Raw genomic sequence first — 17,191 nt, 5'->3', positions numbered from 1 at the left:
TCTTTAGCCTTCCCTGCCAAAGGGTTCTGGTGCCTCATTAAACTACAAATCCCAGGATTCTGTAGGATGGAGCCATAGGAGTTAAAGTGGGGCCAAACTGCATTATTTCTATAATATAGATGCACCCACAGTCAGTCCACTTGCTAATAAAATGACATCAGGGGGAAGCCATCCTAGCTTCTTCCTTTTTGTGAGGGAGTTCCAAAGCCTGGGAGCAGCTACTGAGAAAGGCCCTGACCTGCATTCCAACCAAATGATCTTGACATGGTGGTGGGACTGAGATATTTATTAGAGCTCAAGCAGCCTCATATTGTTCTTCATATGGTTCTTCAGATAACTGGACCTCAGCAGTTCACTACACCATTTCTTTTCAGCCAAGAACTGTGTAAACCAGTGTCTCATCAAACTATAAACCCCAGGATTCCATAGGTTAGAGTCAGTACCATCAAAGTGGTATTAAACTGCTTTGTTTCTGCAGTTTGGCTACACCTCGAGATTCCATCTAAACATTGGGAAGAATTTCTAATAGTAAAAGCTATTTGACAGAGGAATGGACTGCCTGGTGGGATGGAGTTTTTAAAATATGGATTATGGATTACCAACGCTCAGGGGAATTTTTGTGATGGGTTTCTGTATTGTCAGGGGGTGGGTCTTAGTGGCCTTCTGGGTACATACCACATATGAATCCATCCTATCCTCTGGAAAGCTTTATATTAGACATAAAGATCAATAAATTCAGACCAGAATTGTTGTTGTTTGTTGTTAGCTGCCCTGGAATCAACTTCGAGTCATGGCAACCTCGTGTCTGAGACATCTCCAAGCCTTCCTATCTTCCACTACTCTGCTTAGGTTTTGTAGATTCAGGCCCATCACCTCCCTAACTGAGTTTAGCCATCTGACATGCAATCTCTTTCTACTGCCTTCTACCTTTCCTAGCATTATTGTTTTTTCTAGTGAGTTATATCTTCTCATGATGTGGCCAAAGTACAGCAGTCTCAATTGAGTCATTTTGACTTTCTGGAAGAGTTCAGGCTGAAGCTGTTCAAGGACCCATTTGTTTGCATTTCCGGCTGTCCACAGAATCCTCAGCACTCTTCTCTAGAACCATATATCAAATGAGTTAACGTTCTTCTTATCCACTTTTTTTATTGTCCAGTTTTCACATCCATACATAGTAATAGGAAATACAATGGACAATCCTAACTTTAGTGCTCAGTTGTATATCTTTCCTCTTTAGCATCTTGTCTTGTTCTTCCATTGCTGCCCTTCCCATTTCCAGCCTTCTTCTGATTTCTTGACTGTAGTCTCTTCTGATCAATGTTTATCAAGGTATAGAAAATCTTTACTTATTTCGATTTTCAGAATACATTAGGATAAAATTTCAGCAAAAGACCAGAAGGCCAGCCAACTAACAAAAATATTGTAAAGATGAATCAGCAGGAAAGCAGATTAACTCTAAAACTTTATTGGTGGAGGAAACAAGAAACATCCGATTGACTGGAGTTCAGGAGAAAAAATGGGGAAATTTCTCTTCACTTGAGGAGCCAAGTTACTGACACCCTTGTTTGGCCACCCCAAGCATGCCAAAGAATTTACCTTCTTTCTAGGAGCTCAGACTGCTGTTGTATTAGCATTTATTTCCCTTGTGTCTTATCTGACCTGCTGCCTGAGGTCCTGTTTGTGCCAAGGCCTCTTGAGTCTCACTCCTGCACTTGATCTGCTACACCATTCAAGATTTTCATTTAGTGGGTGGGTGGATTGAAGAAGGGAAGGTGAACAAAGATGGACAAAATGTATTTGCCTCTGGTAGGGGTGGGCAACAGTGCAGGAGCCTGGGGCCAACTTTCCCCCTACAACACACCCATGTGGGGCACCCTCCTGGCATTGCTCCCAAATACCTCTATATTTATCAGAATTACAACCACTAATGTCTGGTGTCACTTGCTGTCACCATTTTGGGAAAGACTCTGACAAAAATAGAGGTATTTGGTGGTATTTGGGGGCTGTGTGGGGGACCAGAGGTTCTTTTGCATATTTTGAGGTGTTTTCCATGTAGTTTTTGGGCATAAAATACCTAAAAATCTCACTAAAATTATATTTTTTTCAGGGAGAAGGTGGGTGTTTTGTTTTGTTTTTTCTTTTTGCAGGACTGCTGAGGGCTTCAGGGGTCAACATGGGTTTGGGAAGCCACATGTGGCCCCCAGGTTGCTCTTTGCCATCCCCCGGCCTATGATAGCATCTTTAAAAATGTTTCTGCTTGTCATTGCTCATCCTGAGCTGAAAGCACATGAAGCAACAGTAAAATAGGCAGACCTTGAAGCCTGTGTAATTGCCGTGCAGCTGATCCATGATTTTCAATATATGTTCTTGAACTTCTAAATTAGACATCACCATCCTCAAACGTTCATACATATTCTAGGCAGCAATTCCAGCTATGGATTCCTAATAAATATGTGAAACACGTAACCACTCTGGTTATCAGAGATTGATAGAAAGGGAGGGAGAAAATAACAATTGTCATACTATCTTCCTGCTATGGCGAGAACATTCACCACTATATTAGGTGTTCTACTGCTCTGACCTTCCCATGTTTAGAAGTCTATAGAAATGAAGATCCCATTATGATGTATTGGTTATCCCTTTGTATAAACATGTTCACTACCCATCACATTATTTCATATAGGTGTTCTTGGCTGTCTGCCTGCATATTCACAATGGTTAACACACTGGCTGGTAGTAGATGGATGCCTAAAGTTTTCTAAGCCATGAAACAAAACCTAAAAGCCTCATGCACAGTCATCTATATGCGGAATCTAAATGAGATGTCTTAAATTCTATAAATTTGAGAAATGCTCTTAGAAGAAAATAGAAAAGAGGTCAATAGACTGAATCCCAGTGCTTCCTTTCCTAGAATCAGTAATGACTGAGATGGACCAATAATCTGATATGGAGCAGGGCAATTCTGTATGTTCATCTTTACCTTTCTAGAGCAGAGAATATTCAGGATGGCTTACAGAAGGAATGGACAGGTCTGGGAGCCAATTTGCTGCCCAAGTGCTCTCTGTCTATACAGCCATGGACTGCCAAAAACTAAACCAACTGGCCAAACGTGAGTCAATGAGAGTGGAAGTTTAATTCTGGTTTTGAAAATATGGGGTCCTTCAATGTTAAACAGTAGCTAGGGGATCCTGAAAACTATTTTAAAGGTGAATTTCTGATTCTGAAGAATCCAAAAAGAGGAAATTCACCTGGCTAGGGGAAGGGGGAGTCTGGAACAGATAATGGTTGCCAAAAAAGTCTTAGGATCTGCATGTGTGCTACACACACACACACACACACACACACACAACTGTAGCAAATAGCGTATCTCAAAAGGTTAGAAAAGTTATCTTTTTGACTGCAGCTTCCAGAATCCCCCAGGCAGCATGGGCACTGGCTATGATGGCTGAGTGAGTCTGGGGACTATTGCCCCAAAGAATAAATTTCCCAAGCTATCCCTATATCTCACTTTCACACTTCATATTTTTAGGTGGACATTTAATTTTCAGATAAACACCAGAAACACAATGTATTTCACTGTGCAAGTGCAGTGGCAACTATAGTGCAATTGTGGTTACAGATGCAACAACAGTAGATGCCCATGTGAGCTAAGAGCCTACTGATAGATCTGTACATTCATATGTATGTGTATACAAATTCTTATGCAGGTTGAGTATCCCTAATATGGAATTCCAAAACCCAAAATACTCCAAAATCCAAAATTGTCTATATAGCTGGCTGGAGTAGTGACACCTGTGTTTTCTGATGGTTCAGTGTACATAAAATTGGTTTCATGCACAAAATTATATTAAAAACATTATGTATAAAATTATCTTCTGGCCATGTGTATATGGTGTATATGAAACATAAATGAACTTGGTGTTTAGACTTGGGTCCCATATCCAAAATATCATATATATATATATATATATATATATATGAAAATATTTAAAATTTTAAAAAAATCTGAAATCCAAAACACTTCTGGTCTCAAGACTTTTGGATAAAGGAGACTCAAACTGTACTTCTTATTAAACAATTTGTCAACCCCTAGCTATGATCGGTTCCTTACCAGTCCTAATTAGGAAGTTGGTATCATTCCTAATTAAAGATCAATAAAATGATATTTAAAGTGATTTCTAAAAATGGATTAAGAGAAATGTCCTTTCAGAAATGATGGTGAGTAAAATAGCTACAAGCCTTGTCATATTGATAGATCCTTTATGTCTAAACACACATTAACTTGGGCAGACAATAAAAATTAATCCCCTTCCTTCGTCAAATGGAAGGTCACTTCCCCCGACCATCCTCAAGGGAAATGATGTCATTATGCATGCTACTCAGACATTTTATTAAATCTGACTTGGCTGTTTGCATGAAAACAAATTAGGGCCATAGATATTGAGGATGAGAGGGATCTTAAGGCACAGCAACTAGAAATATATTTATGGTAAATATATGACAGAAGGAATGTGTAATTAGCAATGAAACAACTTCATTAAACAAGTGAAATGTCAGTTTTCAGCTGATAAAAGAAAGATTGTGTTTCTACAGAGGTGTTTGGATATGGATTTCTTATAAATCAAGGGTAAAACTTGATATTCCACCAATGTTGGTAAGGACTTTTAAAATATATAAAGGCCATCTGTCAGGGATGGTTTAGTTATGCATTCCTGGCATCAGTCAAGGGTTAGACATGAAGTCTTTTTCAACTCTACCATTCTATGATCCTCTATGGATCACAGGACAGCAGTGTTTTTGCAATTCTGAAATGAAGACGGATCTAGCAGAAGTTTAAAATGTGCCCCCCCCCATTTTGGGGGTGATCTCCCTCCCATCTTCCCCAGAAGCTTAAGCATTTGGACCTCCTTGATATAACAACAGTATTTGTCATCCAAGTATTTAGTTGTAACAGTGTATATTCAAAGCCTTATAAAATGCATGCAAAAGAGATCTGGAGTATTAGTAGAACACCAGTGGAACATGTGCCAACAGTGTGATGTAACAGCTTAAAAAGCCAATATGATCTTAGGCTGCATAAATAGGAGTGTAATGTCTAGACTGAGGGAAGTAATAATACCACTCTACTCTACTTCGGTCAGACCTCACCTGGAACAGTGTGTCCAGTTCTGGGCACCACATATCAGGAGGGATATTGTCAAGCTGGAGCATGTCCAGAGGTGGATGACCAAAATGGTGAAAGGTCTGGGAACCATCCCCTATGAGGAGTGGTTTAAGGAGCTGGGTATGTTTAGCTTGGAGAAGACAAGATTAAGAAGTGACATGATAGCCCTATTTAAATATTTGAAGGGGTCTCATATTGAGGATGAAATAAGGTTGCCTTCTGCTGCTCCAGAGACTAGGGCATGAAGCAATGGATTCAAGTTAGAAGAAAAGAGATTCCACCTAAACATTGGGAAGAACTTCCTGATGGCGGGAGCTGTTCACCAGTGGAATATGCTGCCTTGGAGAATGGTGTAGTCTCCTTTTCTGGAAGTTTTTAAACAGAGGCTGGATGGCCATCTCTCAGGAATGCTTTGATTGTGTATTCTTGCATGACAGGAGGCTGGACTGGATGGCTCTAGTGGTCTCTTCCAATTCTAGGATTGTAGGATTCTATGATAACAGCTGGCATGCAAGACCAATAAAATCCTGACTATCCAGTACAAAAGATGGAACCCGTTTGACAGGATCTGACAGACTCCACACAATAGAATTTAGCAAATTTGCTAATGAGCAGTTTTAAAATTCAGATTTGCAATTCTGGAATTGAATGACAAATTTCAGGGGTGAAATTTGAATGACAACTTTCAGAGTAAAATTTTGTCATTGGATTCTGTTTTGGCCCTGAAAATTCAGGCAGCAACTGTATCAAGTTATATTGTATTTCCTGAAAATGCAGTAGTGTGTTTTCTGAATATGGTTCATTTTTATTAGTTTTTATGCAGAAATGCTATGATACTGCTCAGGTTAGAACCTCTTTTGATTTTAGACTTATGTGTAATTGTCTGTTTCTTGGGTTGTTATTTTCCAATATGAGCCCCATTTGCTGGTCTGACAGAGATGCACATGCCAGGCTATCTGTATCATGTTCTTCCATTTTTCAATGATCAGACTGTTGCCAACAGGTTAGGAATGCCCGTTGTGTGATTATTATAACACTACTGCCAGCTCTAGGATGTTGCTACTGCCACCATAAAATGGTAGATTCATCTCTTTTTCAGCTAATGCATGGTCACCTTGAAACAACTTGACTCTAACAAAAAGAACAAATAACTGTATGGGAAATACATTACTACTCAGATAGTATATTGCACATTTTTTAAACTCAAGCTATAATATCCATGGGAAATCCCTTAAAAAATTACAAGAGTGTGTACTATTACTTCTTTGTTCTTTTGCTGAGACTTATTTTCAGCACGAGAATTTATGCACTGCATTTTACTGGTGAATGATGAAAGTATTTCGGTGAGCAGATATGTTGCTCCCCTCCTCACTTGTTCCCCATCTTTATTTACAAATCTAATCAAAATGAAGAGCAGTCCTATTCCATTGGCTATGCTGATTGGAGGATTTTGGGATTTGTAGTCCAAAAGAGTGAAGTTACCATGGTCTGATATTGCACCTTTAGCAGCTATAGGCATGGAGGGGGGCTGGAAAACAAAATATGAGTACCCTTTGTGATGGGATGAAAATAGCCACAATTTCTCTAGCATTTGATACACTCCATAGCAGGGGTAGGCAATTTTTTTGAGCCGGGGGCCGGGTTGCTGTCCCTCAGACAACTGGGGGGCTGAAGCCAAAAAATAAATAATTAAATAATTTTTTAAAATAAATAAATAAATAAATAAATAAATAAACCGGGACAAATGTAGGACAACATTTTCAAATGGTAGACACTTTTTTAAAAAAAGTGGAGGACATGCAAAAAAATTTACTGATTTTTTAAATTTTTAAAATATAAATGCATGTTTCTGAGGCATCTATAGACAATTGCCCCCCTTGCCCCTGCACGCGAGAGGCCAAAGGCCCCGGCGGCAATCGGCGGCAGGACCAGGCTGGGGCCGGTCCCAAGGCCTAACCGGGCCGCAGGTTGCCTACCCCTGCTCCATAGCATAGATCAAATCATCAGTTAGCACCCACACCAAGCAATCCTCATCCTAGTCTGCCTTTTCTTGGGAGAATTTGCACTGCACTGAGATTAGGGTCCAACTACGATATAGATTGCCATGTAATTATCCCCTGGGAATTAAGTGGCATGTATGTCCCTGTGTGGGCATCCTACCTTCCACAGTCTTTTATGGAGACCACCTTGCTGGAGTGCAGTGCGGAGCAGGTAATCTTACTTATTTCCCCTGAAATGGATTTGGATCATGGGCTATTGACTGCCAACACATTAAAATTGTACTAAGGGTGAAAACACATTATACAATGTGGGAACCAAACACATGGGGTAATTGCCAAGGGGAAGACAAAAACCCATGAGCAGGAAACCTGTGGTTGTTATTAAAATGGGATCTTGACCTACTGCATTCTCTTCAATATTTGACAGATGAAAATTGGAACAAATGTGGTCAAGGAACATCATAGCATTGTCAAGATGGCCACAGTTATTAATGAGGAAGAACAGACAATTTGGAGAGGCTGCAACAGTTTGCTTTTGCCTGAGTCTATAGGGAAAGGAAAGACTGCTTTTGTACTTTGAACTCAGTTTGCAGCGGTTAAAGGAAACTACAGACAAAGGGGAAAGAGGGAGAAGGAGAAAGAAATTGGGACATTTTCAAGCAGCTGAAAAAGTGGGACATCAGAACATTAACCAGGACTTTAAATTAATCAGGACTGATAAACAGTTGGAAAATATGCTACTGTTACATGTGTTCCTATGTAACGTGTTATTTGGCCTTTCTATTTTTCATCTCTAGGATTCATCATTGACAAAAGCCGTAAACAACAAGACAGTTAAAACTCTGACATGACAACTAACACAAAGAGCTCATGAATAATTTGCTAAGTAAATAATTCTAAGGCAACATTAAAAAAAAATATCCAGACTCAGGCATTGTACACTCTAAGCACTATGTACAAACTAAGCACCGTGGAGCATACAGATGGCAAGTGTCCAATTTGAACACGTTAATCCAGCCTAAGTCTGAGGTTTTATTCCCTTTCCGTCGAGCTTCAATATGCATCTGATCTGAGGATATTGGATTTTCTCCCCCTTTGAGGAGAGAAATAAATGACTTATCTGGGGAATAAATTCGGTTCTCCTCTTAACATATTGCTCACCGTATACACAATGCTGAAAGAAGGTTCAGTGTTTCTAATGTAAATCTCTAAAGCTGAACCATGATAATGAGTTCTGTATTTTTTCTTTCTTTCTAGATGTTTGGTAGGTAGGTTTGAGGCTTCCTAGGGAGAATGAAAATAAGTGTGCGTGCACAAACACACAAGATTAGTGTTTATATTTTGGAGAAAAGGGATGGAGTCACAAATAACTCATGGGCCTGTATTCTCATGATATGGTAGTAAAAGGAGGCTGTAAAAGCACTTTTATTTTGGCTAAAAACATGTCATCCAACTGCCTTAATTTAGCAGGGACAGTCAATTAATCTTCTGCTATCTCACTTTTTCAGCTGCATTTCAAATGTCCTAGTTCCCTTCTCCTCCTCCCCAGTTTCCATCTACTGATGCAAACAGATTTGAAAGGGCAAAAGTAATATGAACTCTATGTATGATCAACCTCATTTTGTTGCAATGCTTCCAGTTAGGAAATTTCTTTCCATATATAATACTGTACTTGGTTTATAAAACAGCTGTAAGACATGGCCTGATGTCCTGTTCAGAAATTACAATGCTGTAAGTCTGCCTTATGACATCATACGTCAATGTTACTTTTGGACACACACATGAATCAAAAGTTCCCCCAACTTATTTTTTAGCAGTACATTCACCCCCACCCCCAACATCCATTTCCATGTTGCCAGAGAGTGAGTGGGGTGAGTGGCCATATGTCTAGCTTTCTTTCTATACCTGGACATGCTGCTTTCTATACCTGTGACACAGCTGTCACAATATGTCCAGCTAAAGAAAGAAAACTGGACCCATCTCTTCTCATCTGCCCATTCTCCAACAACATGGAAATGGTTTCCACACCCAAACAAGGGAGGGTGTGCCTTTGAGCACCCCCTCCCCCCCATGAATTGAAGCCATAGTCCTTAATCGTGGCATGGCCTCATCGGCCGAGCCTGTGCATGTGAAGGGGGCAGACCTAAGCTATTTAAGCTCCTCACCCACTTTTCCTGCTCTCTTTCAAATTTGCAACCTGCCCTCTCACCCTAGGGACAGTATGAACTTGCTTGGTTGTTTTGCAGTCGAGAGAGTTTGGGAGAGTGTGCCTCATGTCTACCTCCCTGTGACTGGCTGAGGATACAATCTGAATTGTTATTGCCTTCAGAGTCTGATATTTTTGCCCAATGGGAAGGCTGAAGAGGTGGTCTCTGAATGACACCTGGCTTCAGCTGAACCCACATCAGGATTCCACCCTCAGTCGATGTCTCTCAAGAGTTAAAGTTAAGAGTTCTCATTAAATTGGTTTGAGGCCAAATTAATGGCTCATCTTTATCCATCCAATTTATGTGTCTTCTCTATTTCATGGTGGGTCTCAAGTGTCTGTGTGGGTGTGGGTGGGTGGGGGTGCATTGTTGAAAAGGTGGGTTTGGGCTGGTCTCTGTAGCTATACTTTTTGGTTCAGGATCTCTTCCATGGTCTGATACTTCCTTGCAAATCACGTTTTGTGAAACTGTATAGGCTCAGGTAAAATAGGTCATGGCCTGGAATAACTGAATCAGAATTTTTCCAGTTTACTGTGAAACTGCCGGCATGAATTGTTTTGTTGAAAAGTGCCATAAGATCCAACAGGATGGCTTGTAATTTGCCAGGTTAAAAGATAGCAATCCTATTTTTGTGGGCAACTAAAGTGGGCGAGCTCTGATTGTGTCAGCCACAGCCATAAAAACAGGATGAAATGAAAACAAAGAAGCACATAGTGAATACAAAGTCAATACCATGTATACAGCATTGTTCACTGCATGTAAACTGTTCTTGTATGCTGACTTTTATTGGGGCAAAGAGTACTTCCCATGACTGAGAACAGCAAATTACATTTGTTATACTTATTGGATTATTGGGAAATGTTCAGAGATGAAGGTTTAAAAATGTAATAAAAGTGGATCAATATGTGTTCAAGGATTTAATCAATCGTGTATTAACAGCACCAGTCCCTTTGACCTTTTTTCCTTTATGCTATTCCCTTGATCACAGAATACCCCCCAACATAATAAATTATACTTTATATACATCTGTATGTTGAAGTACAGACCATCCTCTCATCTTTCAGATGGAAATTGGAAGGAGATGCAAGTCTCCTAAGTTTGTTAAATTCAAGCTGGTCCCTCATACCAGTGGTTCATATAGTTCTACATTGTCAACGTTTTCTAGTCTCAAACTTTGCATGGTAGAATGTTCTTGTTGTTACTTAAGATACATTAACAGAGGCAGAATTTAACCCCTTCAGAATTTAACCCTTTCAGCCTCAACTAAGAACAATTGAGGCTTGATATGCAGTCCACACTATCCACAGAAATCTCCTTGAGCATCACATTTCAAATGAGTTGATCTTTTCCGTGCCAGCTTTTCTCACTGTCCAGCTTTCACAATCACATATGAAAATCAGAAATACTATGACAAACATATTTCTGACTTAGTTACTTGGTAGCTTTCTTACTGGTATATTTTTAAAGCCTTCTCCCATTCAAGGACCACAACCCTGACCTTCTCTGTCCTCTATTACTCATTGCTGAAAGTGCTGCTCTGTTATCTGGTGTATTCATTTCCTTTGTGGTAGCTTGTCTCCTCCTGATTAAAAAAGAGTGAGAGTTTGTTCTTTCTTCTGCCTAAAGATATACCAGAAAGACATAATTGTCCTACAATATGTTGCCAACAGTGCAAAATATACATCGGCATCTGTACTGTGAGAAATGGCAGGCTGTACACTGCATGGTGCCTTAGTGTCCATATGCGTCTACTTGCATGCATGTGCAGTAGGAAAAAGATGCACCTCATCACCATCTCTCAGAGGTTTGCTTCAGAGAATAGGTGAGGGAAGAGGTTGAAGAGAGGCTGAAAGATGGCAACTGACAATAACAAAATTTTGTCAAAGCATCCCACAAGTATAAAATTTGGGACAAAACATGATCAGAAACAGAAATGGTCCATGGTACATGATCTGTGTGAGAGGACAGCAATGATTAGTAGATAACTAGGGTTGCCAGGTCAGGTACACCCCAGGCCCTGAGATTTCAGAACTAAAACCTGAGAGATAAGGTTGGGATTAGTGATGTCATAGGGGCAGAGTCTAGCAATTTGATTCAGCATGATATATTCAGCATCAACTACATTTTCTCAAAGCATGCAATTCTAATAAAAATTACCAAGTCTATCAAAAGACAAAATACATACATCCTTGGAAATAGAACCAGTGTGATAATAGTGATTTTTGGACTAGGATCCTGTGAGACCAGTGTTCAAATCCCCACTTGACCATAGAATCCTGTGTTGGGCAAGTTGTATTCTGTTAGCCTCAGAGGAAGGCAATGGCAAACCTCCTCTGAATAAATCTTGTGAAGACAACCCCATGATAGTTTCACCTTAGGGCCACTATAAGTCAGAAATGTTTTGAAGGCACATCAAAAGAACAAGTTTTCCCACCAACAAGCCCAGGTGTGTGTGTGTGTGTGTGTGTTTATAATTTTACAAACTTTGCTTTTAACAACAGATGGGAGTTGTAGTACAACCTCCAAAATTGTCCAGAATCTGTTTGAACAGAAAGATTATTATTATTATTAACCTTTATTTATGAAGCACTGTAAATTTACACAGCGCTGTACATACAATATTTTTAGTTAGACGGTTCCCTGCCCTCGGGCTTACAATCTAAAAAGACATGACACAGAAGGAGAAGAGAGTGGTGGAGGGAAAAGGTAAGAGGTCCAGCAGTTCCTCTCTACCTCCAAGGCCTGGACCAAGGCAGATGGACTGGAGGGAGGGCTTGGGTTCTTAATGGATGGTTAATCATTTTCCAGGGAAAATACATACTCTCAAGTAGGATAATGCATATACAGTACATAGCAATACAGGAAATGGTTTGATAAACAGACAACAAAAGAACACCAAATAGCAAGCAACAATTATGCAATGCCTGGAAACGCTTCTCTGAACAGGATGGTCTTCAACTCCGTTTTGAAGAAGGTTCCAGGAGTTTGGGGCAGCAAGTGAAAAGGGGCGAATCCGGGATGGGGCAGAGGAAATCCTGGGCTGAGACAGCAGACCTTGACTACCAGAATGGAGGGCTCTAGTGGGAAGGTGAGGAGAAAGAAGGTCTGATAAGTAAGGAGGGGCCAGTCCATGGAGGGCTTTAAATGTCGACAGCAGGAGCTTATACTGAATACGGAAAGGGAGGGGGAGCCAGTGAAGGGATGCCAACACAGGAGAGATGTGGTCAGAGTGGTGGGTGGAAGTGATAATGCGTGCAGCTGAATGCTGAACAAAGAAGCAATTTCCCCCTAGTTCTGTTTCTACTTCTTTTCCAAGCAGTGTATTTAACTCATGGAAGCTGAATCTTAACTAAAGAAATGTTTCTATGCGAGAAGAACATTTTTTTTGGGGTATTCTACTTCTAATGAGTTGCTCTCAACAAGCAATGTTGCTCACTAGCCACATTGTCTTCTTAGGAGCTGTGTACACAACCCCAAAGGAACAGCCTCCAGTCTCCCCTGTTACAGCCAGATTGGGGCTGCAGCAACTGCACCCATGGCCCCGATATGGCCTTTGCAGGCCACGGTAGCCATGTTGCCATGGCTTGGCGGGATTCCTGCAGTGCTGCATCATATGTACGCAGCACCGGATGAGCACCGTGATGCCGCACATTGTGTGGTGGGGTGTGTGGCATCACGCCACGTTGGGGTTGGAGCCAGGGCATGCGTCGTGTGGATGCTATGCCTCAACTTTGCCCCCAAGCCGGCCCAAACTGCCGGTCTGCACAGCCCATTAGTGCAGTTGTGGAATTCCTGCTCATTCCCCTAATCACCATCACTGTCATTATCATTGTCTTGTTAGAGCAACTTAATTACAAAGCAGTTTAAAAAAATGTACAAAAATAAAGTACTAGATTCAAATCTACAACCTAGTAGGTTACAGTCAAAAGCTATAGTCAAAAGCTCAGGTGAAGAGCTAAGCTTTAACCTGGCACCTATATGAGCCCAGTGTAACATGCGGACACTAGGCGTCCTTCACATAATGATGGCAGCGCCCATCTATACAGAGTGCCACCATTTTGATGCCCTTGTCACGTGCGAGGGGCGTCTAGAAGTGCCACCCCTCGCATGTGACGGGGGCACTCTATTGTGCCTGTCTGGACTGGGCCATACTCTTCTAGACCACCTCATTGAGGCTACATCTACACCAGGGGTCAGAAACCTATGGCCTGCGGGCTGCATGCAGCCCGCCGAGGCCTAGGGACCGGCCCCAGCCCGGCCCTGCTGCAGATTGCCACCAGAGCCTTTGGCCTCCGGTGCAGGCGCGCGGGGGCCTCTGGCGCGGGGCAAGCAGCGGGCAAGGGGGGCAAGGAGGAGCAAGTGGGGGCAAGGGGGGGCAAGGGGGGGCAAGGGGGAGCAAGGGGGGCAATTGTCTATAGAAGCCTCAGAAACATGCATTTATATTTTTAATTTTTTTTAATTTTTAATTTTTATTTATAAATACATCTTACAATACAAACATCTAAAATATTCTATCCCATTTGAACCTACATTAACATAACACCTATATACATATCCCAAAAACACAAAAACAAAAAATACATTTTCCCATCCAGTCGCATACATCTAACATAAAACATAAAACACTGTGACTTCCCATGGTCAATCCTTGAACCATTTCATTTTTCATTATTCCTGCATATCTTCAATTTCCTTTCATCTTTTTGTTTTCTCTTGACATAAATACATTATTTCTACTCCTTATTACAAATTTAACTTTTGTTGTTTTCCATACTTCCATACTCATCTATCTTTTATCTAATTTTATCAGTTTTTCCTCATTACTTTTAAATTTCATTTTGTATGTTTGGCCATTTTTTCCTTATAAATACATACAATTTTTCCCAATTTATATTAACATTTTTTTAAAAAATCAGCAGATTTGTTTGCGTGTCCTCCATTTTTTTAATTAAAAAAGTGTCCTCCATTTTAATTTTTGTCCTACATTTGTCCTGGGTTATTTATTTATTTAAATTTTTTAAAAAATATATATTTTTTTTTTGCTTCGGCCCCCCAAGTTGTCTGAGGGACAGCAACCCGGCCCCCAGGTCAAAAAGGTTGCCTCCCCCGATCTACACTGTAGAAATAATGCAGTTTGACGCTTCTTTAAGTGCTGTAGCTCCATTCTATGGAATCCTGGCATGTGTAATTTTATAAAGTCTTTAGCTTTTTCTGTCAAAAAGTGTTTGTGTCTCACAAAATGACAAATCAAAGGATACTGTAGGATGGAGCCATGACAGCTAAAGTGGTACCAAGCTGCATTATTTCTACAGTGTAGATGTACACTAAGACAAGAGGGTGTCCTTTGCCCTTGAGAATCCCACTTTCTTCCATTTGAACCATTCTCACCACTGGCTGAAACAATTTCTTTTCTATGACATAAAACGAGAACTGGTGGGAAAAAATGTTGGAATCAGGTTTTTGTACAGCTTAAAAAATATAAACAAGAGCCATTGGAATATATTTCTTGCAAATCTCTATGACACCGTCAGGACTGTAATGTAGCTTTAAAAATAATAATCAAGATGAAGAACTTGTAATTCTCAGAAACCTATTGCATAGATCAATTAGATATCTGTTCTAAATATAAGATTATACACATGTGGGACATTGAAACAAAACCAGCTTGTCTACATTTATGTACATTTATCTCTGTATAAATCAGCCCAAGTTCTACTGAAGTGAGTGGAATTATACATGCTAATTTGGTCGTTTTGGCTGCAGGCCTCATACCACTCACTCCCGAGTATTCCTCTCAGAGACAACTAAGTGGTTTAATGATTGCGGGTTCTGGCTGGAAGCCACATGCCACTTACTCTGGAGTAGTCCCATTGGCACTTAGGAATGAGACTAGATTTTTTATATGGGTATACTTGCAATTGTTTGAATTTGGCTTACAACAAGAGATAGCTGAAGTGAAAATAAAACATGACATGTAATACTTAAAACTGCTTGGGCTACTTTGCTGAAGAATAACCAACAGTAGACATTTTGCGCCATTAAGTGCAGGAATTTTTAGCTCAAGTAAAAAATGCATGTCCAAATTCAGATTAGCACAGGAGAAAGAAGGGAGGAGGAAGAATGAGGGTGGAAAAGGAGGAACTATCATGGATCTTGTCTGCTTGACACTAGTATTTGGCTAGACAAGACTGGATGAATGTCAAAGTGCAATTGGAAGCTGAAAGACCTTTGAAACACAAACTCAGGTGCCCCAAGAACAGGACGCTTGGTGAACGAAACAACCAGGACAGTAGAAGAATAGACTGAGGGTAGCCCAGTTTGTGCCTTCCAGATGTTTTGAACAAGAATTTCAAGAATCCAGTCATCCATTATGGGAATCTGGATAGGTGAATTTTGGGAATATTAGGAGTTTGTCACATGAAATTTAATACTGGCTCAAGCCTCCCTGCAGCCAGGACATGGGATGGATGTGGGGATTATCACATGCTCAATCGCCGCCATCAGTCCAGGTCCAAGCTGCACTCCACCAGCACTTTTTAGCTTCTGATTTCAAAAGGTGCTGGTGGAGCATGGCTGGGACCCCGCTTGGACCCGAGCTGATGGCGGACGGCAATTAAGTGGCAATTTAGCATGCGATAATCCCCGCCTCCATTTCACAGCTGGGCTGCAGCCTGGGAAACTTAACCCAGTTTTAAAGTTCATGCGATAGTCTAGCACAGTGATCCCCAAATTTGGTCCTCCAGGAGTTTTGGATTTTGACTTCCAGAAGCCCCAGACAGTTTGGCCAATTGTTAGAAATTCTGGGAGCTGACGTCCAAATCATCTGGAGGATGAAAACTTGGGAACCACAGGTCAAGAATATCTAGAAGGCACCAGTTTGGGGTAAGCCAGCTCTGGATTTACTGTTACGTATTAGGACCTCCCTCCCCCCTTTTAGGTTAACAAAGGTCCAAAACACACTGCAGAAAGAATCCAGTTTAACTGCAGGCTCAATGCTAGAGGATTCTGGGAACTGTAATTTTATGAGACATTTAGCCTTCTCTGTCAGAGAGCTTTGGTTCCACAATAAACTACAATTCTTAGTATTTCCTGGCATTTAAAATGGTCCCACACTGGAATATTTCAGCAGTGTGTTTTGAACCAAAGAGGAATGGAGACAAAAGGTGGCTGAATCTTGGAACAAATTAGGACTGAGTATCCTAAATCCTATTGAATACTCCCAACAAGTATTGAATGAGTCATTGCATAGGTAAATCCCAATGATGTTGCAGAGTACACTGTTACAGAGTGCAGTGTGGCAGCAGCTTGTTTCAGTGTGCAGTGCAAGAGTACACCCTTTAACAATGCCAATTAAACATGCCCACATGCACACATCAACCAACCAAAGTTCCCCTTTATGTGTGTGCAGATATTGAATATGTACTAGTGTAAATATAAAGTAGGGGTGGAAACTAGGTGGCCTTCCAGTTGTTGTTGCACTGGACAGCCAATGGTGAAGAATGCTGGAAAACATTTGGAGGACTACACAGTTCCCATCTTTCATATAAAGGGTGGTGTTGCCTCCCCTGTCCCTGTCATGCCATCCATACAATGATAGTTACATCTTCACAGAGGTTTAGGTACCCCTTCCTGGGTTCTATGGGGCAATCTATAATTGAATATTGCAAACACAGTTGCAGTTTAAATACGTGTGTGTGTGTGTGTGTGTGTGTGTGTGTGTGTACAATGTAACAAACTGTATAATTTGACACACAGAAATCCTAGAAATACCATACATCCATTGAGGTACCAGTTGTTAGGAAGGATCGAATTAGGGGAAT

The sequence above is a fragment of the Sceloporus undulatus genome, chromosome 1 (assembly GCF_019175285.1).
Source record: "Sceloporus undulatus isolate JIND9_A2432 ecotype Alabama chromosome 1, SceUnd_v1.1, whole genome shotgun sequence".
NCBI classification, from domain to species: domain Eukaryota; kingdom Metazoa; phylum Chordata; class Lepidosauria; order Squamata; family Phrynosomatidae; genus Sceloporus; species Sceloporus undulatus.
Note: the sequence above shows the minus strand (reverse complement) of the source record.